We start from the raw sequence: 18170 nt of genomic DNA, 5'->3' as shown, positions 1-18170 counted from the left end.
CGATTAAATGGTATTGATTTATTATTTAAGGCTGGGGTTGTGTTTTTGTACTTGTTCTGAAGAAGTCCCTTATCATCAAAGGGAAGAAAGCACTCAACGCATTTTCAATAAAGCTGTTTGTTTCTATCTGCTCATTTCCTCACTGTTGTGTTCAGGTTACGGTGTGCCATCCACTCATCCAGGTTCCTCATGAGCAGTATCATAGAAGTGCTCTGTTTCACATGACTAGAAAGCCTATTTCAAAGAAGCAGCAGTAAGTGAGAGATAAATCTGTTCCTCCACCATGTCCTATTTAAGTCACAGACCATATTTAGGTCCCTGGAATGGGTAGCCCTAGTCCCATTTGATTTATGGATATGCAGCAAGTTCATTAGGTTTGGGTCTGAGATGGCTCTGTAAGCCAGGAATAAGTCTCCCCTAAGAAGTCCATACAATACAGAGTATAGTGACAGGGACTTTAGTGAGTCTGTGTATGGCACATGCTGGAGTCCCTTGATCTTCTTAGTTAGAAACTTCTGAGATCTCTCCAGTTGCTGCAGGTGCTTTGTACAGTACATGCCGAATGGGGTATTATACTCAATTATGGGCCAGATTAGTGCCAAGTATAGAGGGGATATGACCTATTTTTCTCTCAAGGTGATGCCTTTACTAATCAAGTGTGCTACATAGAAAGCCTTCTTTACTATAGTAGACACATAGTGGTCGAAGTTAAAGTCATAATTAACTTGTGATCCCAGGTCCCTTACCACCGCATGGGTACTTAGGGTATTGTTGTTGATCTGATAGTGTGAAGGGACATTGTTTGTGCTGAAGGAAATGATAATGCATTCCTTTGCATCCAGTTTGAGACTATGACTAAGACACCAGTTGCTGGTTTGTATAAGACCCTCCTGGAGTATACTGACATAATTTGGGGATTCAATAATTGTACCCAGTTTGCAGTTGTCTGCAAACTTGGTCAGCCATAACCTCTTAGTTTTGACCTGAGCTTCTGAGAAGTATATAGCAAACAGTAGGGTGCCCAGCACTGACCCTTGTGACACCTCGCTGATAACAGGTCTTCTGGTTGATGTGGAGTCACCAACTTTGATAGTCTGTATTTGGTTTGTGAGCCAGTTGGTAACCCATCTTACAATGAATGGGCTTACATTCAATTTGCTAAGTTTATTGATAATGCTTGAGTCTGGGATTGTATCAAAAGCCATTGCCAAGTTGAGGCATGCTGTGTGTACAGATTTGCCCTCGTCAATGGCCCTGGTCCCATTTTCAAAAAAATCAACCAGATTTAACAAGCAGGATCTCCCCTTGACATAGCCGAATTGAGTAGGACCCAGGGTTTGGTGGTCGCTAATGTCACTGTTTATGAGATCCATAATGATACATTCCATGACCTTACAGATGTGGCTGGTCAGGCTTATGAGTCCATAATTACCTGGGTCTGTTGCTAGGCCTCCTTTGTGGAGGGGAATACCTGTTGCTGTTTTCCATTCTTCAGGAACAAAGCCTTTAGTTAGACTATGATTAAAAAAAGGTACTTGATGGTGATGCTAGTTCATGCTTTAGTCTGTTTAGAAGACAGCATGGGATGCTGCCTGGTCCCATAGAGGCTGTGCTTTTTGCCTTGAACAAGGCTTTGATGACCTGCTCTTCAGATATGTGGGGTGGGGGTGGCGGGTTGGGAAAGGTTTGTGATAGTTTTGGAGAAGATAAGGGAATGAATTTTTCACCAAACCTATCTGCTAGCAGATTTGCTGTCTCTGTGGTGTCAGTGTGTGTTATACCGTTGGTTACTAATTCTGCACATGCTTGGGTCCTACCTTTTAGGCTATGTAAGTAAAAAGCTTTATGGTTATCCTTGGCTGTGCTTGCTGGGTTTTCCTCAGAGAATCCCTTGAAGGATTTGACAAGTTGCCTTATTTGCCTGTTGATGCAGAGGAGGGTCCTTTTCCATTGTTGGGGTCTCACCTTTGTTTTCTTGGACAGCAGCATTCTGCATTTATTGTAAAGTTTGCTGATGCAGGATGTTAACCATGGTGGCTTATTTTTACTTGGGTCTCTGGCTTTGATTATTTCAATACAGCAAAGTCTATACACTTATGCAATTGATTTTATAGGGCTTTAGTCTAAGTGCTGATGTCATTACCACTTCCAGATGGGGGTGGGGTTTGCAATGCATTTATACCTTTACCTAGTAGGGTATAGTTTTCCTTGGTATGTTTTATAGTCTGACTTCTCCCTTTGTGAGGTCTGGTGTTAGTGTCAGCTTGAAGGTTCATAGGTTCATAGGTAGGTACTAGGCTATTGGCCCAAGGGCCTACGTAAGCCTAGCCAACAAGGTTCTCTGGCTTATGCCACCCAAGAAAGTTATTTTCCTGTGCCACTGTTGAGCAGAGACACAGAAGTGATCCCCGGGGTGTATTTCCTATTTCCCATCCACTCATCAAGATTTTTCATGAAGAGTGCTAAAGAAGAACTTTGCTTGACATAGACGGGTAGCCTGTTCCAGAGTATGGGAAGTCTCTGGGATAGGAATCTATCCCTCCAGCATGTCCTGGTTATTGTGGTGACAAGGTTTAGGTCCCTAGAGCATGTAGCTCAGAGGGATTGGGATTTCTTTAGGTGTAGCATGTCCAACAGCTCTGGGTTTGACATAGCTTTATATGTTAGGCAGATATCACCTCTGAGTAGGCGATATGCTACGGAGTAAAGCTGGAGTTTTTTGAGGTGGTCAATGTAGGGCATTTGTTTGAGTCCAGTAATTGTCGAAAGATTTTACTCTTCTAACATATTCTGGAAGAATCACACCAAGTTCTTGTAAGCAAGTAAAACAGCTTTATTTTACATGCATGGAGACCTGCTACATGATAGTAGTATGCCAGCAGTCTGGCTACTTGTAATTTGAGTTCTGCTTGTATAGACCCTCCTGCATGTACATACATGTAGCACACAGAACATTCATTAGAAGTGATAGTTTGATTACTTGTTTTTACCAGCCAGTACCACAGTTATTCTTGCACCATTAACTTTCTTATCAGCAGTTTAAGATTAACTTCTGCATTCCTCAGTGATCAACATTTTCCAGAACATTTCAGTTTGCACGCAGTGAACATTTTTCTGCTTAACCCTTTATATACAGAATACAAAATATGTTGAACTTCAGTATTTTTCCACATTTCCCCCCTTACAACATTTTGTATACTGTTTATTTTACACAATCCCAGATACGTTTTATACCTTATCATAATCAGAAAAATATGCTTTTGTAGCATTGGCAGAGATAACCTTCGATATTATCATTTTGATACATGGTATGCAACAGCAGCCAAGCAGCAAAAATATGACTGCACCAACACATACAGCAATTAAAATGTTTATCAACACAGATCCCCAGTTTCCAAACAGGTTTTGGAAAAAGTCAGTCAAGGGGTTTGGACCAGGTTTAGTCAGTTCAGAAACTTGTTGAATTATTTCAAGATGGCTCTGAATCGCATGCTCGTTATCAGGAACGAACGAGCAGCACTCCTCGTGTATGAGAGCGCAAGTACCTCCTTTCACCGCTAGGGTGAAATCGAGCGCCATACGGTTCTGCAACACTACTGTTCTTATCGCCGTTAATTCATCCGTCACCAATTCTAGAGCTGAAAATGTCGCATTACTCAGAGTCTCTAACAGTTTTGACAGTTTTTTCAGTTCCCAGATAGATTTTACTCTCCCATACGCTGGCAAAATACCAGCACAAGCAATTACATCATCACCTAGGTCCATATGTGAGAGTCCTTTGCTGCTGACGTGTGCCAAGTCATGGTGATAAATCCATGATGCATCAATGTTACCTACGGGATTAATAGGTTTATTAAGAGAACGTGCATTTCATATTTTACCTTGAGGTAATGCATTTACGTGTCTGATAGCTGGTATCAGATATCCCAAAAAACAACTTCCTGACCAGCCATATGGTAACCATTTATATGCTTTCCTACCACAAATAAAATAACAATCATTCGTTTTGATGGTGATATTGGTTGCAAATTCATAACTCCCATTTGGCTTTAGCCCCTTAAATAACAGGCCATATACATACAGCATTTTTTCAACAAAACTAGTATCATTTACATTGATGTCTTTTTTTATAGCTCCAAACTTGGTCTCACACTGCCCTTCTAGGGTACAATTATGAACTATTGTCAAATTACATTGGCTCAGCCCCACCTTGACTTTTCCAATCTTTTGAAAACACACTGTTCCATTTTGGCACCCCAGAAGAGGCAGCGCCACCTTGTCTGTCAGTGGTACTTCTGTGGTTTCAAACAACAAATTATTCCAAGTATCATTTGTTCCCAGAGGGGCTGTCCCTAACATTAAGCCACTATGTACAGTAGGTATTGCAGTACATACCCAACAATTTGAGACATTCATTGAGGATGCATATGCATATTTAATCGCTTGATATGTATTAAAGTTTGGATGCCAGCTGGTGTGTTTGTCTCTTTTTGAATGGCTAGCTTCATTAAAAAACAAAAATGGCCAAAACAGAAATATTACAATCACAATAGTTATAAACAATAAAATATTGCAATAGAACCATTTTCTCTTATTCTCATTATTGTCCTTCATGGTTACTGCTGTCTGTTTGTTCCTCAGGGGAATTCAAGTTTTTATCTAACTTAAAATGTTTTACAATTTTACAATGTGTTAGGTGGATCCATGAGGACCTTTCTTTAATCCGAACTGCCACTGGAGTTGCGATCAACACCTGGTAGGGGCCCTCCCATTTGGGGGATGCCCAAGTCTTTTTCTTAATGATCTTGACCCAGATCCAGTCGCCGGGTCTAATTTCCGTGATTTTGTCGTCTCTTGAACCTGAAAAATAATCATTCGTTAAACAGCTGTTAGTATTGGTCAGCATTTTCCTCATGTACTCTGCTATCTCCTCACCCCCCTCACGTTCCGCAGGCAACAAGTTTTGCCACTGCGGGATGTAATAAGGTCTCCCATACAATAACTCAAATGGGGTGACTCCTTTTGAGGTGGGAGTTGTCCGCATGAAAAGGAGGGCTAGAGGTAGACAGGTAATCCAAGACTGATGTGTCTCGGCCATGAGTTTTCTTAACTTGCCTTTTAGAATGCCGTTGTGGCGTTCCACAAACCCTGCTGACTGTAGGTGGTAGGCACAATGGTGTTTCAGTTCAATTTGGAAAATTGTAGACAGTTTCTGAATGATCTGATTGACAAAATGCGTGCCATTGTCAGAGTAGATGCGTGTAGGAAGTCCAAAGTGCGGGACGATGTGATTGACCAAAATTTTAGCCACTGTTTGAGCATCCGGATGTGTCACCGGAAAGGCCTCAACCCACTTAGTAAATGCATCTACTATCACTAACACAAACGTCTTTAGTTGTGCCGGGGTCAATTCGATGAAGTCCATACATATTGTATGAAATGGATAGGGGTGTGTTGGAAATGATGATGGGGCAACTTTGACCCCTCCCCCGTGGTATTTAGCACATACTATGCAGGATAGACAAAAACGTTTTGCATATGCAATGAAACCCTTGGTCCAAAAAGTTAGGTGGATAATTCTAACCATAGCTGCAGGGCCCAGATGGGAAGGGCCATGCATGACTACTGCTGCATACCTAAAAAGAGTAGTAGGCAAAACATATTTATTATCTGGTCCCACATAGATTCCCTTGTTCTGTCTAACACCATACCTAGTCCAGCGTTGTTTTTCCTGTACTGTGCTAAGTTCCTGCATGACTTGTAAGGTTAGTAAATCAAGCTTATCTGTTGGTTGTAATTCTGTAGGTGTGGTTTCAAGTGAAAAAGTACTGGACATAGCTGCCTCTTTGGCTGTTTTGTCTGCTAGGGCATTACCAAGTGATACCGGGTCCTTAGCACGGGTATGAGCAGCGCATTTACAGATGGCCAAACCCCGTGGCCGTTGGACAGCATGTAGTAATTCAAGGATTAGTTCTTTGTGCATGATGTCTTTCCCTGAGGTTGTAACCATCCCCCTATTTTTCCATTGCTGAGCAAACACATGTACCATAGAGAAGGCATATTGACTATCCATATAGATAGTGACATTCCTGTCCTCTGAGAGGAGACATGCTCGTGTTACAGCAATCAATTCCGCTGCTTGAGCGGATAAGTTTTCGGGGAGTGGTCTTGCCTCTATTATCTGGGTTGCAGTAGTAACTGCATACCCTACCTGCGTGGTGCCTGTTTCTGTTTTGCGTGCTGACCCATCTACAAACAGTGTCCAGTCCGCATGTAGTAAGGGTTGATCTTTAAGATCCGGTCTTGGTAGAACTTTAGAATGTATGAGATCTAAGCATACATGCGGGATACCGTCTTCAGCAACGGGTAGCAATGTCGCTGGATTTAAGGTAGTGCATCTCTCAATTGTCATGTGTGGCTGTGATAACAGCATAGTCATACAAGATAAATGTCTGCTAGGTGACAGAAATGTTAACTTGTCCTGCAGAAGGATGACTGCTACAGAGTGCGGGACTTTTAACGTAAGATCATGGAACAATACCAATGTGGCAGATGCTTGTACTGCCAAAGCGGCTGCAATTACTGCTTGCACACAGTGTGGTAATGCTCGTGCTACTGAGTCTAATTTACTAGAGTAAAATGAAAATGGACTTAACTTATCTCCATACATTTGCATTAAAACAGATGTCATAAATCCCTGCTTACAATCTACAGTCTGTATAAAGGTCTTACTGTAATCTGGAAACCCCAACGTCGCTGACCCAGCTATCAGTTGCTTGATTCTAGTGAATGCCTGTACTGCCTTGTCTGACCAGTGCAGCAAATCTTTTGCCACCATCGGTATTGCAAAAATTAAGTCTGATAGCGGGTGCACTTCTTCGGCTTAGTTGGGAATCCAACTAGGACCGAAGTTCGTAATGCCTAAAAAGGACATCATTTCTTTTTTTGTAGTTGGCATGGGGGCTTGTAAAATAGCATTCTTTCTACTGTCATCTAATCGCCTGCCCTTCCCAGAGATAGTATAACCCAGGTAACGTACTTCTAATTTACAAAATTGTAACTTAGACTTATTTACCTTATGTCCTTCGTGTGCCAGAAAGTGTAGTAGTCGAATAGTCTCGGACTTACAGAGTTCTTCCGTAGTCGCGGCCAGGAGGATATCATCCACGTACAGCAGTAGGTGGCACCCTTGGGCGGGTTGGAACTGAGCCAAATTGGTGGACATCTCTTGTGAGAAGATGGTCGGACTTTCGCAGTATCCCTGCGGTAACCTGATATAGGTATAACGCTTGCCCATAAACGTAAATGCAAACCAAAATCTACTATCTTCCTGCAAGGGAATAGAGAAAAAGGCATTACTGATATCAATTACAGAAAAGTAGTTATCCGTAGGAAGGATATCGTTCAGCAGAATAGATGGATCCGGGACTATGGGGGCCTGAGGTACCACCGCGGCATTTATAGCCTGTAAGTCTTGTACCATCCTCCATGTCCCATCTGTTTTTTTTACTGGAAATAAGGGCGTATTACACGGTGAGTCTGTGCACAGAATTAATACTCCAGCTTTCAAAAGTGCTATTATTACCGGTAAAATGCCCTCCTCTGCCTTTCTGCTCAAGGGATACTGCCTTTTATGAGGTCTAAATTCTGACTTGGGTGTAATCTTTACCTGTCCTGCCATTCTAATCAGTCCGATATCATGCTGACCATGCGACCATAATGAGTTTGGAATCATCTGCAATTGAGATTCTTCCATGGGGGTAAGGAGACATAGTCATAATGTCCCAGGGGATTGTATTGGTTCGTCTTCCCAGAGGTGCACGGTCGGTCTGGCTTGTGTAACCCAGTTAAGTTTTTGAACCTGAACGCCTTTACCTGCCAACTGTTCTGGTGTCCATCCTACCCATTCAGTTACTTTCTCACCCACGAGGTACCATGACATTCCTTCACCCTTCGTGACTGAAATATGTGTGGTTAATTCATTCTTATACAGCAGCTGCATATCCCTTGTAAGGCTACATGAGACTGCAGAATTACCTAGTGTGTCCCAAAAAAGGCTATGCAATACTAGTTTGGTGACTTTAAAACTAAGAAATTTCTTTTCATATTCTAAATCAGGTCCGGCACATCTTCTGTAATACATTGTGCAATGCAATGGATCTGACACCTTTGGATTTTTTATGCCGTATTTGCTTAATGCCAAATTTGTAAGATCCGTCACTACACTCTGGGGGCCTGTCTCTATCAAATCATTACTATACCAGTAATGTAGATCTCCCTGCCCCTCTACTAGCATTGCACTATTTGGTTCAATTCTCTGTGCCACCATCCCAGTGGAGGTTGGGACGGCTGCTATGCCAAACACTTGCATTAAATCTCTTCCTAGTAAATTTACTGGGCAGATTTTTGAAATTATTATTCTGAACTGTATGGTTTGGTTCGTCTCTGGGTCGGTAAACCACAGAGGTTTGGACAATGGCTCTTTGTAAATACGACCATTTGCTGCTTTTACAAGCACATATTCATCCGAAGTAACATCGGATGATATGGCAGTACTTCTGACTAATGTTCGTGAAGCCCCTGAGTCACAAAGGAATTCTATGTCTCGGCCCTCAACTTGCAATGTGATCACTGGTTGGGATTCCAATTGCATAGTTGATGCTAGTGCTGTTAGATTTACCATTTGATATTCCTCATTTTCTGCCATTTCCTGTCCCCACCCATCGTCCTCACTTGTACCTACTTCCCCATTCTCACTTTCTTCTTTTTCCTCATACCCTCCATCTACGTCTTCCTGACCGTCATATAGTCATGCGGTACCACCGGAAGCAACCATCGGTTTCTCCGGTCCTCTGCAATCTCTGGCGAAATGTCCCTTCTTACCGCACTTAAAACATTCCCCCCTCTTTTGCCTACCTTCGAAATCCTCAGAATGACTTACGCCTCCCCGTCTTTGTCCTCTTCCCCTGCCACGCCCTCTTCCGTGGTTTGCGGAACCTTGAACTAACACTAAAGTTCCATCTTCACTAACTGTAAAAGTCTGGGCTTGTTTATCTTTTTTTTCCTTCAGGTATTTCTCAGCATGTCTAGCATACTCCATAAGGGGCTGTAGACGTGCTGTCCTGTGTGTGATCATATGCTTTTGTATAAAGTTACCAATGGCTGTCTTGCAGCCCTTTAGGAATGCATTTTTCAATTGCTGTTCATAGGGCGAGTCATTTTCCTGATTTTCTGCCTTAATCAACCCACTATGAGCATCAAAACATTGTGTGAGACGATGTAGATAATTGTCTACGGTTTCATCATCTGATTGAACGCATTGATTAATGCAAGTCCAATCTGCTTTGGGCTTCTAATGTTCTTCTATTTTATCTAAGAGAGTCTTTATTCTGGTTCTACACCCTTCGGAGTTAAACGGCAAGGCTCCTCCTTCCCCTGGTAACAAGGGGTCCCAACTTCCACAAATAAGGTGCCACTCTTGTCCTAGGATTTGCCTTATTACTTGTTCAAATTCTACAGCATTTAATCTATAACTCATTCTCATGCCCCCTACATCTGTACGGAATTTACGCATATCTACTTTCGGATGGGGAATCCCCTCTACCGCTTTTCTGATGTCATCACGGGTCCACGGTCGGTAGACCAATATTGTAGGACCCTTGCCTTCTGTGCCTGCTTGAGGATTTGCCACTTCTATCAGCGGGTATTCCTCTCCTTCCTGATCTACCTTTTCCTTAATTTTCCAGTGCCCTTCTCTCCTAATACTTCCGCTGCGTAAGTCGAGTGTTGTCGGGCTCTCTCTGTAATACAATACTTGGCGGGGGGGGCCACCCACCGAAGCCTGGTATTGTGGTGGGTCCTGGTCGGGGGGCACCTCAATAAACTCTGCAGGGTCTGGATACTGGATAGGAGGGGCAGAGGGATTCTGGTGACTACGACTGACTATGGAAGTTTCATTATCTTCCTTTTGAACAAAGTACACATCTCTTTCACTTGAATTACTACACCCTTTTTTCAAATTTTGTTCCCTATATCTCTTGTTTGCTTCCTCCAGCCATTTCATTGCTTGTGGAAACCCCACCTTCTTTTGATTCCTTGTCTTATTTCCTGCCTGTTTGCGCAGTAATCTTACTAGATTTTGATATTCTGACTTATTTAAACATCCACTAAACCCATGATCTTTTTTCCATTTATCTAAATATTTTACGTTCTTTGGGTGTAAATCAAACATAAACTTTTCATCTTCAGTTTTGTCGTCGCCTTTGGCGCAACTGGTTCCTGTTCCCATTTCTCTTACGAGAAACTATTCCTGTTCTGAGATGTCTTGTATATGGAATCTATTCACATATATTCCTTATACTTTGAGAAAATTAAATTTCTCCCTTGACTAGTCCCTTAAAATTTAGACAAAAATTCCAATCAGAAACAACAAAAAAAATAGCGTTTTGCTTACCTTTGTGATTCCTCCACCCTGTTTCGCTGCCACCTCACGGATTGAATCTGGAAAGAGTGACTGGCCTCTAATTTCGACCTGTTTCAGTCGGAGGTCTTTCGTTCGAGGAGAGCCTGATCTCTCTCCACCTGCGCAGGTTTTCAGCCTCTCTTTGTTCGATTCACGCCGTGCTGGGGCCGCCCTAACATTGGGCACCAGTTATGTCGAATGATTTTACTCTTCTAACATATTCTGGAAGAATCACACCAAGTTCTTGTAAGCAAGTAAAACAGCTTTATTTTACATGCATGGAGACCTGCTACATGATAGTAGTATGCCAGCAGTCTGGCTACTTGTACTTTGAGTTCTGCTTATATAGACCCTCCTGCACGTACATACACGTAGCACACAGAACATTCATTAGAAGTGATAGTTTGATTACTTGTTTTTACCAGCCAGTACCACAGTTATTCTTGCACCATTAACTTTCTTATCAGCAGTTTAAGATTAACTTCTGCATTCCTCAGTGATCAACATTTTCCAGAACATTTCAGTTTGCACGCAGTGAACATTTTTCTGCTTAACCCTTTATATACAGAATACAAAATATGTTGAACTTCAGTATTTTTCCACATTTCCCCCCTTACAACATTTTGTATACTGTTTATTTTACACAATCCCAGATACGTTTATACCTTCTCATAATCAGAAAAATATGCTTTTGTAGCATTGGCAGAGATAACCTTCGATATTATCATTTTGATACATGGTATGCAACAGCAGCCAAGCAGCAAAAATATGACTGCACCAACACATACAGCAATTAAAATGTTCATCAACACAGAACCCCAGTTTCCAAACAGGTTTTGGAAAAAGTCAGTCAAGGGGTTTGGACCAGGTTTAGTCAGTTCAGAAACGTGTTGAATTATTTCAAGATGGCTCTGAATTGCATGCTCATTATCAGGAATGAACGAGCAGCACTCCTCGTGTATGAGAGCGCAAGTACCTCCTTTCACCGCTAGGGTGAAATCGATCGCCATATGGTTCTGCAACACTACTGTTCTCATCGCCGTTAATTCATCCGTCACCAATTCTAGTGCTGAAAATGTCGCATTACTCAGAGTCTCTAACAGTTTTGACAGTTTTCTCAGTTCCCAGATGGATTTTACTGTCCCATAAGCTGGCAAAATACCAGCACAAGCAATTACATCATCACCTAGGTCCATATGTGAGAGTCCTTTGCTGCTGATGTGTGCCAAGTCATGGTGATAAATCCATGATGCATCAATGTTACCTACGGGATTAATAGGTTTATTAAGAGAGCGTGCATTTCGTATTTTACCTTGAGGTAATGCATTTACGTGTCTGATAGCTGGTATCAGATATCCCAAAAAACAACTTCCTGACCAGCCATATGGTAACCATTTATATGCTTTCCTACCACAATTAAAATAACAATCATTCGTTTTGATGGTGATATTGGTTGCAAATTCATAACTCCCATTTGGCTTTAGCCCCTTAAATAACAGGCCATATACATACAGCATTTTTTCAACAAAACTAGTATCATTTACATTGATGTCTTTTTTTATAGCTCCAAACTTGGTCTCACACTGCCCTTCTAGGGTACAATTATGAACTATTGTCAAATTACATTGGTTCAGCCCCACCTTGACTTTTCCAATCTTTTGAAAACACACTGCTCCGTTTTGGCGCCCCAGAAGAGGCAGCACCACCTTGTCTCTCAGTGGTACTTCTGTGGTTTCAAACAACAAATTATTCCAAGTATCATTTGTTCCCAGAGGGGCTGTCCCTAACATTAAGCCACTATGTACAGTAGGTATTGCAGTACATACCCAACAATTTGAGACATTCATTGAGGATGCATATGCATATGCATATTTAATCGCTTGATATGTATTAAAGTTTGGATGCCAGCTGGTGTGTTTGTCTCTTTTTGAATGGCTAGCTTCATTAAAAAACAAAAATGGCCAAAACAGAAATATTACAATCACAATAGTTATAAACAATAAAATATTGCAATAGAACCATTTTCTCTTATTCTCATTATTGTCCTTCATGGTTACTGCTGTCTGTTTGTTCCTCAGGGGAATTCAAGTTTTTATCTAACTTAAAATGTTTTACAATTTTACAATGTGTTAGGTGGATCCATGAGGACCTTTCTTTAATCCGAACTGCCGTTGGAGTTGTGATCAACACCAGGTAGGGGCCCTCCCATTTGGGGGATGCCCAAGTCTTTTTCTTAACGATCTTGACCCAGATCCAGTCGCCGGGTCTAATTTCCGTGATTTTGTCGTCTCTTGAACCTGAAAAATAATCATTCGTTAAACAGCTGTTAGTATTGGTCAGCATTTTCCTCATGTAATCTGCTATCTCCTCACCCCCCTCACGTTCCGCAGGCAACAAGTTTTGCCACTGTGGGACGTAATAAGGTCTCCCATACAATAACTCAAATGGGATGACTCCTTTTGAGGTGGGAGTTGTCCGCATGGAAAGGAGGGCTAGAGGTAGACAGGTAATCCAAGACTGATGTGTCTTGGCCATGAGTTTTCTTAACTTGCCTTTTAAAATGCCGTTGTGGCATTCCACCAACCCTGCTGACTGTGGGTGGTAGGCACAATGGTGTTTCAGTTCAATTTGGAAAACTGTAGACAGTTTCTGAATGATCTGATTGACAAAATGCGTGCCGTTGTCAGAGTAGATGCGTGTAGGAAGTCCAAAGTGCGGGACGATGTGATTGACCAAAATTTTAGCCACTGTTTGAGCATCCGGATATGTCACTGGAAAGGCCTCAACCCACTTAGTAAATGCATCTACTATCACTAACACAAACTTCTTTAGTTGTGCCGGGGTCAATTCGATGAAGTCCATACATATTGTATGAAATGGATAGGGGGTGTTGGAAATGATGCTGGGGCAACTCTGACCCCTCCCCCATGGTATTTAGCACATACTATGCAGGATAGACAAAAACGTTTTGCATATGCAATGAAACCCTTGGTCCAAAAGGTAAGGTGGATAATTCTAACCATAGCTGCAGGGCCCAGATGGGAAGGGCCATGCACGACTAGTGCTGCATACCTAAAAAGATTAGTAGGCAAAACATATTTATTATCTGGTCCCACATAGATTCCTTTGTTCTGTCTAACACCATACCTAGTCCAGCGTTGTTTTTCCTGTACTGTGCTAAGTTCCTGCATGACTTGTAAGGTTTGTAAATCAAACTTATCTGTTGGTTGTAATTCTGTAGGTGTGGTTTCAAGTGAAAGGTACTGGACATAACTGCCTCTATGGCTGCTTTGTCTGCTAGTGCTTTACCAAGTGATACCAGGTCCTTAGCACGGGTATGAGCAGCGCATTTACAGATGGCTAAACCCGTGGCCTTTGGACGGCTTGTAGTAATTCAAGGATTAGTTCTTTGTGCATGATGTCTTTCCCGAGGTTGTAACCATCCCCTATTTTTCCATTGCTGAGCAAACACATGTACCGTGAGAAGGCATATTGACTATCCGTATAGATAGTGACATTCCTGTCCTCGAAAGGAGACATACCCTTGTCACAGCAATCAGTTCCGCTGCTTGAGCGGATAAGTTCCGGGAGTGGTCTTGCCTCTATTATCTGAGTTGCAGTAGTAACTGCATACCCTACCTGCATGGTGCCTGTTTCTGTTTTGCGTGCTGACCCATCTACAAACAGTGTCCAGTCCGCATTTAGTAAGGGTTGATCTTTAAGATCCGGTCTTGGTAGAACTTTAGAATGTATGAGATCTAAGCATACATGCGGGATACCGTCTTCAGCAACGGGTAGCAATGTTGCTGGATTTAAGGTAGTGCATCTCTCAATTGTCATGTGTGGCTGTGATAACAGCATAGTCATACAAGATAAATGTCTGCTAGGTGACAGAAATGTTAACTTGTCCTGCAGAAGGATGACTGCTACAGAGTGCGGGACTTTTAATGTAAGATCATGGAACAATACCAATGTGGCAGATGCTTGTACCGCCAAAGTGGCTGCAATTACTGCTTGCACACAGTGTGGTAATGCTCGTGCTACTGAGTTTAATTTACTAGAGTAAAATGCCAATGGTCTTAACTTATCTCCATACATTTGCATTAAAACAGACGTCATAAATCCCTGCTTGCAATCTACAGTCTGTATAAAGGTCTTTCTATAATCTGGAACCCCAACGTCGCTGACCCACCTATCAGTTGCTTGATTCTAGTGAATGCCTGTACTGCCTTGTCTGACCAGTGCAGCAAATCTTTTGCCGCCATCGGTATTGCAAAAATTAAGTCTGATAGCGGGTGCACTTCTTCGGCATAGTTGGGAATCCAACTACGACAGAAGTTCGTAATGCCTAAAAAGGACATCATTTCTTTTCTTGTAGTTGGCATGGGGGCTTGTAAAATAACATTCTTTCTACTGTCATCTAATTGTCTGCCCTTCCCAGAGATAGTATAACCCAGGTAACGTACTTCTAATTTACAAAATTGTAACTTAGACTTATTTACCTTATGTCCTTCGTGTGCCAGAAAGTGTAGTAGTCGAATAGTCTCGGACTTACAGAGTTCTTCCGTAGTCGCGGCCAGGAGGATATCATCCACACACAGCAGTAGGTGGCACCCTTGGGTGGGTTGGAACTGAGCCAAATTGGTGGACATCTCTTGTGAGAAGATGGTCGGACTTTCGCAGTATCCCTGCGGTAACCTGGTATAGGTATAATGCTTGCCCATAAACGTAAATGCAAACCAAAATCCACTATCTTCCTGAAAGGGAATAGAGAAAAAGGCATTACTGATATCAATTACCGAAAAGTAGTTATCCGTAGGAAGGATATCGTTCAGCAGAATAGACGGATCCGGGACAATGGGGGCCCGAAGTACCACCGTGGCATTTATTGACTGTAAGTCTTGTACCATCCTCCATGTTCCATCTGTTTTTTTTACTGGAAATAAGGGCGTATTACATGGTGAGTCTGTGCACAGAATTAATACTCCAGCTTTCAAAAGTGCTGTGATTACCGGTAAAATTCCCTCCTCTGCCTTTCTGCTCATGGGATACTGCCGTTTATGAGGTCTAAATTCTGACTTGGGTGTAATCTTTACCTGTCCTGCCGTTCTAATCAGTCCGATATCGTGCTGACCCTGCGACCATAATGAGTTTGGAATCATCTGCAATTGAGATTCTTCCATGGGGGTAAGGAGACATAGTCATAATGTCCCAGGGGATTGTATCGGTTCGTCTTCCCAGAGGTGCACGGTCGGTCTGGCTTGTGTAACCCAGTTAAGTTTTTGAACCTGAACGCCTTTACCTGCCAACTGTTCTGGTGTCCATCCTACCCATTCAGTTATTTTCTTACCCACGAGGTACCATGACATTCCTTCACCCTTCGTGACTGAAATATGTGTGGTTAATTCATTCTTATACAGCAGCTGCATATCCCTTGTAAGGCTACATGTGACTGCAGAATTACCTAGTGTGTCCCAAAAAGGCTATGCAATACTAGTTTGGTGACTTTAAAACTAAGAAATTTCTTTTCGTATTCTAAATCAGGTCCGGCACATCTTCTGTAATACATTGTGCAATGTAATGGATCTGACACCTTCGGATTTTTTATGCCGTATTTGCTTAATGCCAAATTTGTAAGATCCGTCACTACACTCTGGGGGTCTGTCTCTATCAAATCATTACTATACCAGTAATGTAGATCTCCCTGCCCCTCTAATAGCATTGCACTATTTGGTTCAATTCTCCGTGCCACCAACCCAGTGGAGGTTGGGACGGCTGCTATGCCGAACACTTGCATTAAATCTCTTCCTAGTAAATTTACTGGGCAGATTTTTGAAATTATTACTCGGAACCGTATGGTTTGGTTCGTCTCTGGGTCGGTAAACCACAGAGGTTTGGACAATGGCTCTTTGTAAATACGACCATTTGCTGCTTTTACAAGCACATATTCATCCGAAGTAACATCGGATGATATGGCAGTACTTCTGACTAACGTTCGAGAAGCCCCTGAGTCACAAAGGAATTCTATGTCTCGGCCCTCAACTTGCAATGTGATCACTGGTTGGGATTCCAATTGCATAGTTGATGCTAGTGCTGTTAGATTTACCATTTGATATTCCTCATTTTCTGCCATTTCCTGTCCCCACCCATCATCTTCACTTGTACCTACTTCCCCATTCTCACTTTCTTCTTTTTCCTCATACCTTCCATCTACGTCTTCCTGACCATCATATAGTCATGCGGTGCCACCGGAAGCAACCATCGCTTTCTCCGGTCCTCTGCAATCTCTGGCGAAATGTCCCTTCTTACCGCACTTAAAACATTCCCCCCTCTTTTGCCTACCTTCGAAATCCTCAGAATGACTTACGCATCCCCGTCCTCATCCTCTTCCCCTGCCACGCCCTCTTCCGCGGTTTGCAGAACCTTGAACTAGCATTAAAGTTCCATCTTCACTAACTGTAAAAGTCTGGGCTTGTTTATCTTTTTTTTCCTTCAGGTATTTCTCAGCATGTCTAGCATACTCCATAAGGGGCTGTAGACATGCTGTCCTGTGTGTGATCATATGCTTTTGTATAAAGTTACCAATGGCTGTCTTGCAGCCCTTTAGGAATGCATTTTTCAATTGCTGTTCATAGGGCGAGTCATTTTCCTGATTTTCTGCCTTAATCAACCCACTATGAGCATCAAAACATTGTGTGAGACGATGTAGATAATTGTCTACGGTTTTGTCATCTGATTGAATGCATTGATTAATGCAAGTCCAATCTGCTTTGGGCTTCCAATGTTCTTCTATTTTATCTAAGAGAGTCTTTATTCTGGTTCTACACACTTCTGAGTTAAACGGCAAGGCTCCTCCTTCCCCTGGTAGCAGGGGGTCCCAACTTCCACAAATAAGGTGCCACTCTGGTCCTAGGATTTGCCTTATTACTTGTTCAAATTCTACAGCGTTTGATCTATAACTCATTCTCATGCCCCCTACATCTGTACAGAATTTACGCATATCTACTTTCGGATGGGGTATCCCGTCTACCGCTTTTCTGATGTCATCATGGGTCCACGGTCGGTAGACCAATATTGTAGGACCCTCGCCTTCTGTGCCTGCTTGAGGATATGCCACTTCTATCAGCGGGTATTCCTCTCCTTCCTGATCTACCTTTTCCTTAATTTTCCAGTGCCCTTCTCTCCTAATACTTCCGCTGCTTAAGTCAAGAGTGTTGTCGGGCTCTCTCTGTAATATAATACTTGGCGGGGGGGGCCACCCACCGAAGCCTGGTATTGTGGTGGGTCCTGGTCAGGGGGCACCTCAATAACCTGTGCAGGGTCTGGATACTGGATGGGAGGGGCCGAGGGATTCTGGTGACTACGACTGACTATGGAAGTTTCATTATCTTCCTTTTGAACAAAGTACACATCTCTTTCACTTGAATTACCACACCCTTTTTTCAAATTTTGTTCCCTATGTCTCTTATTTGCTTCCTCCAGCCATTTCTGTGCCTGGGGAAACCCCACCTTCTTTTGATTCCTTGTCTTATTTCCTGCCTGTTTGCGCAGTAATCTTAGTAGATTTTGACATTCTGACTTATGTAAACATCCACTAAACCCATGATCTTTTTTCCATTTATCTAAATATTTTACGTTCTTTGGGTGTAAATCAAACATAAACTTTTCATCTTCAGTTTTGTCGTCACCTTTGGCGCAACTGGTTCCT

Source organism: Protopterus annectens, chromosome 9.part0 (genome assembly GCF_019279795.1).
Source record: "Protopterus annectens isolate FY-2018-M chromosome 9.part0, PAN1.0, whole genome shotgun sequence".
NCBI classification, from domain to species: domain Eukaryota; kingdom Metazoa; phylum Chordata; order Ceratodontiformes; family Protopteridae; genus Protopterus; species Protopterus annectens.
The sequence above is the reverse complement of the archived record's forward strand: the minus strand, read 5'-3'. Positions refer to the sequence as shown.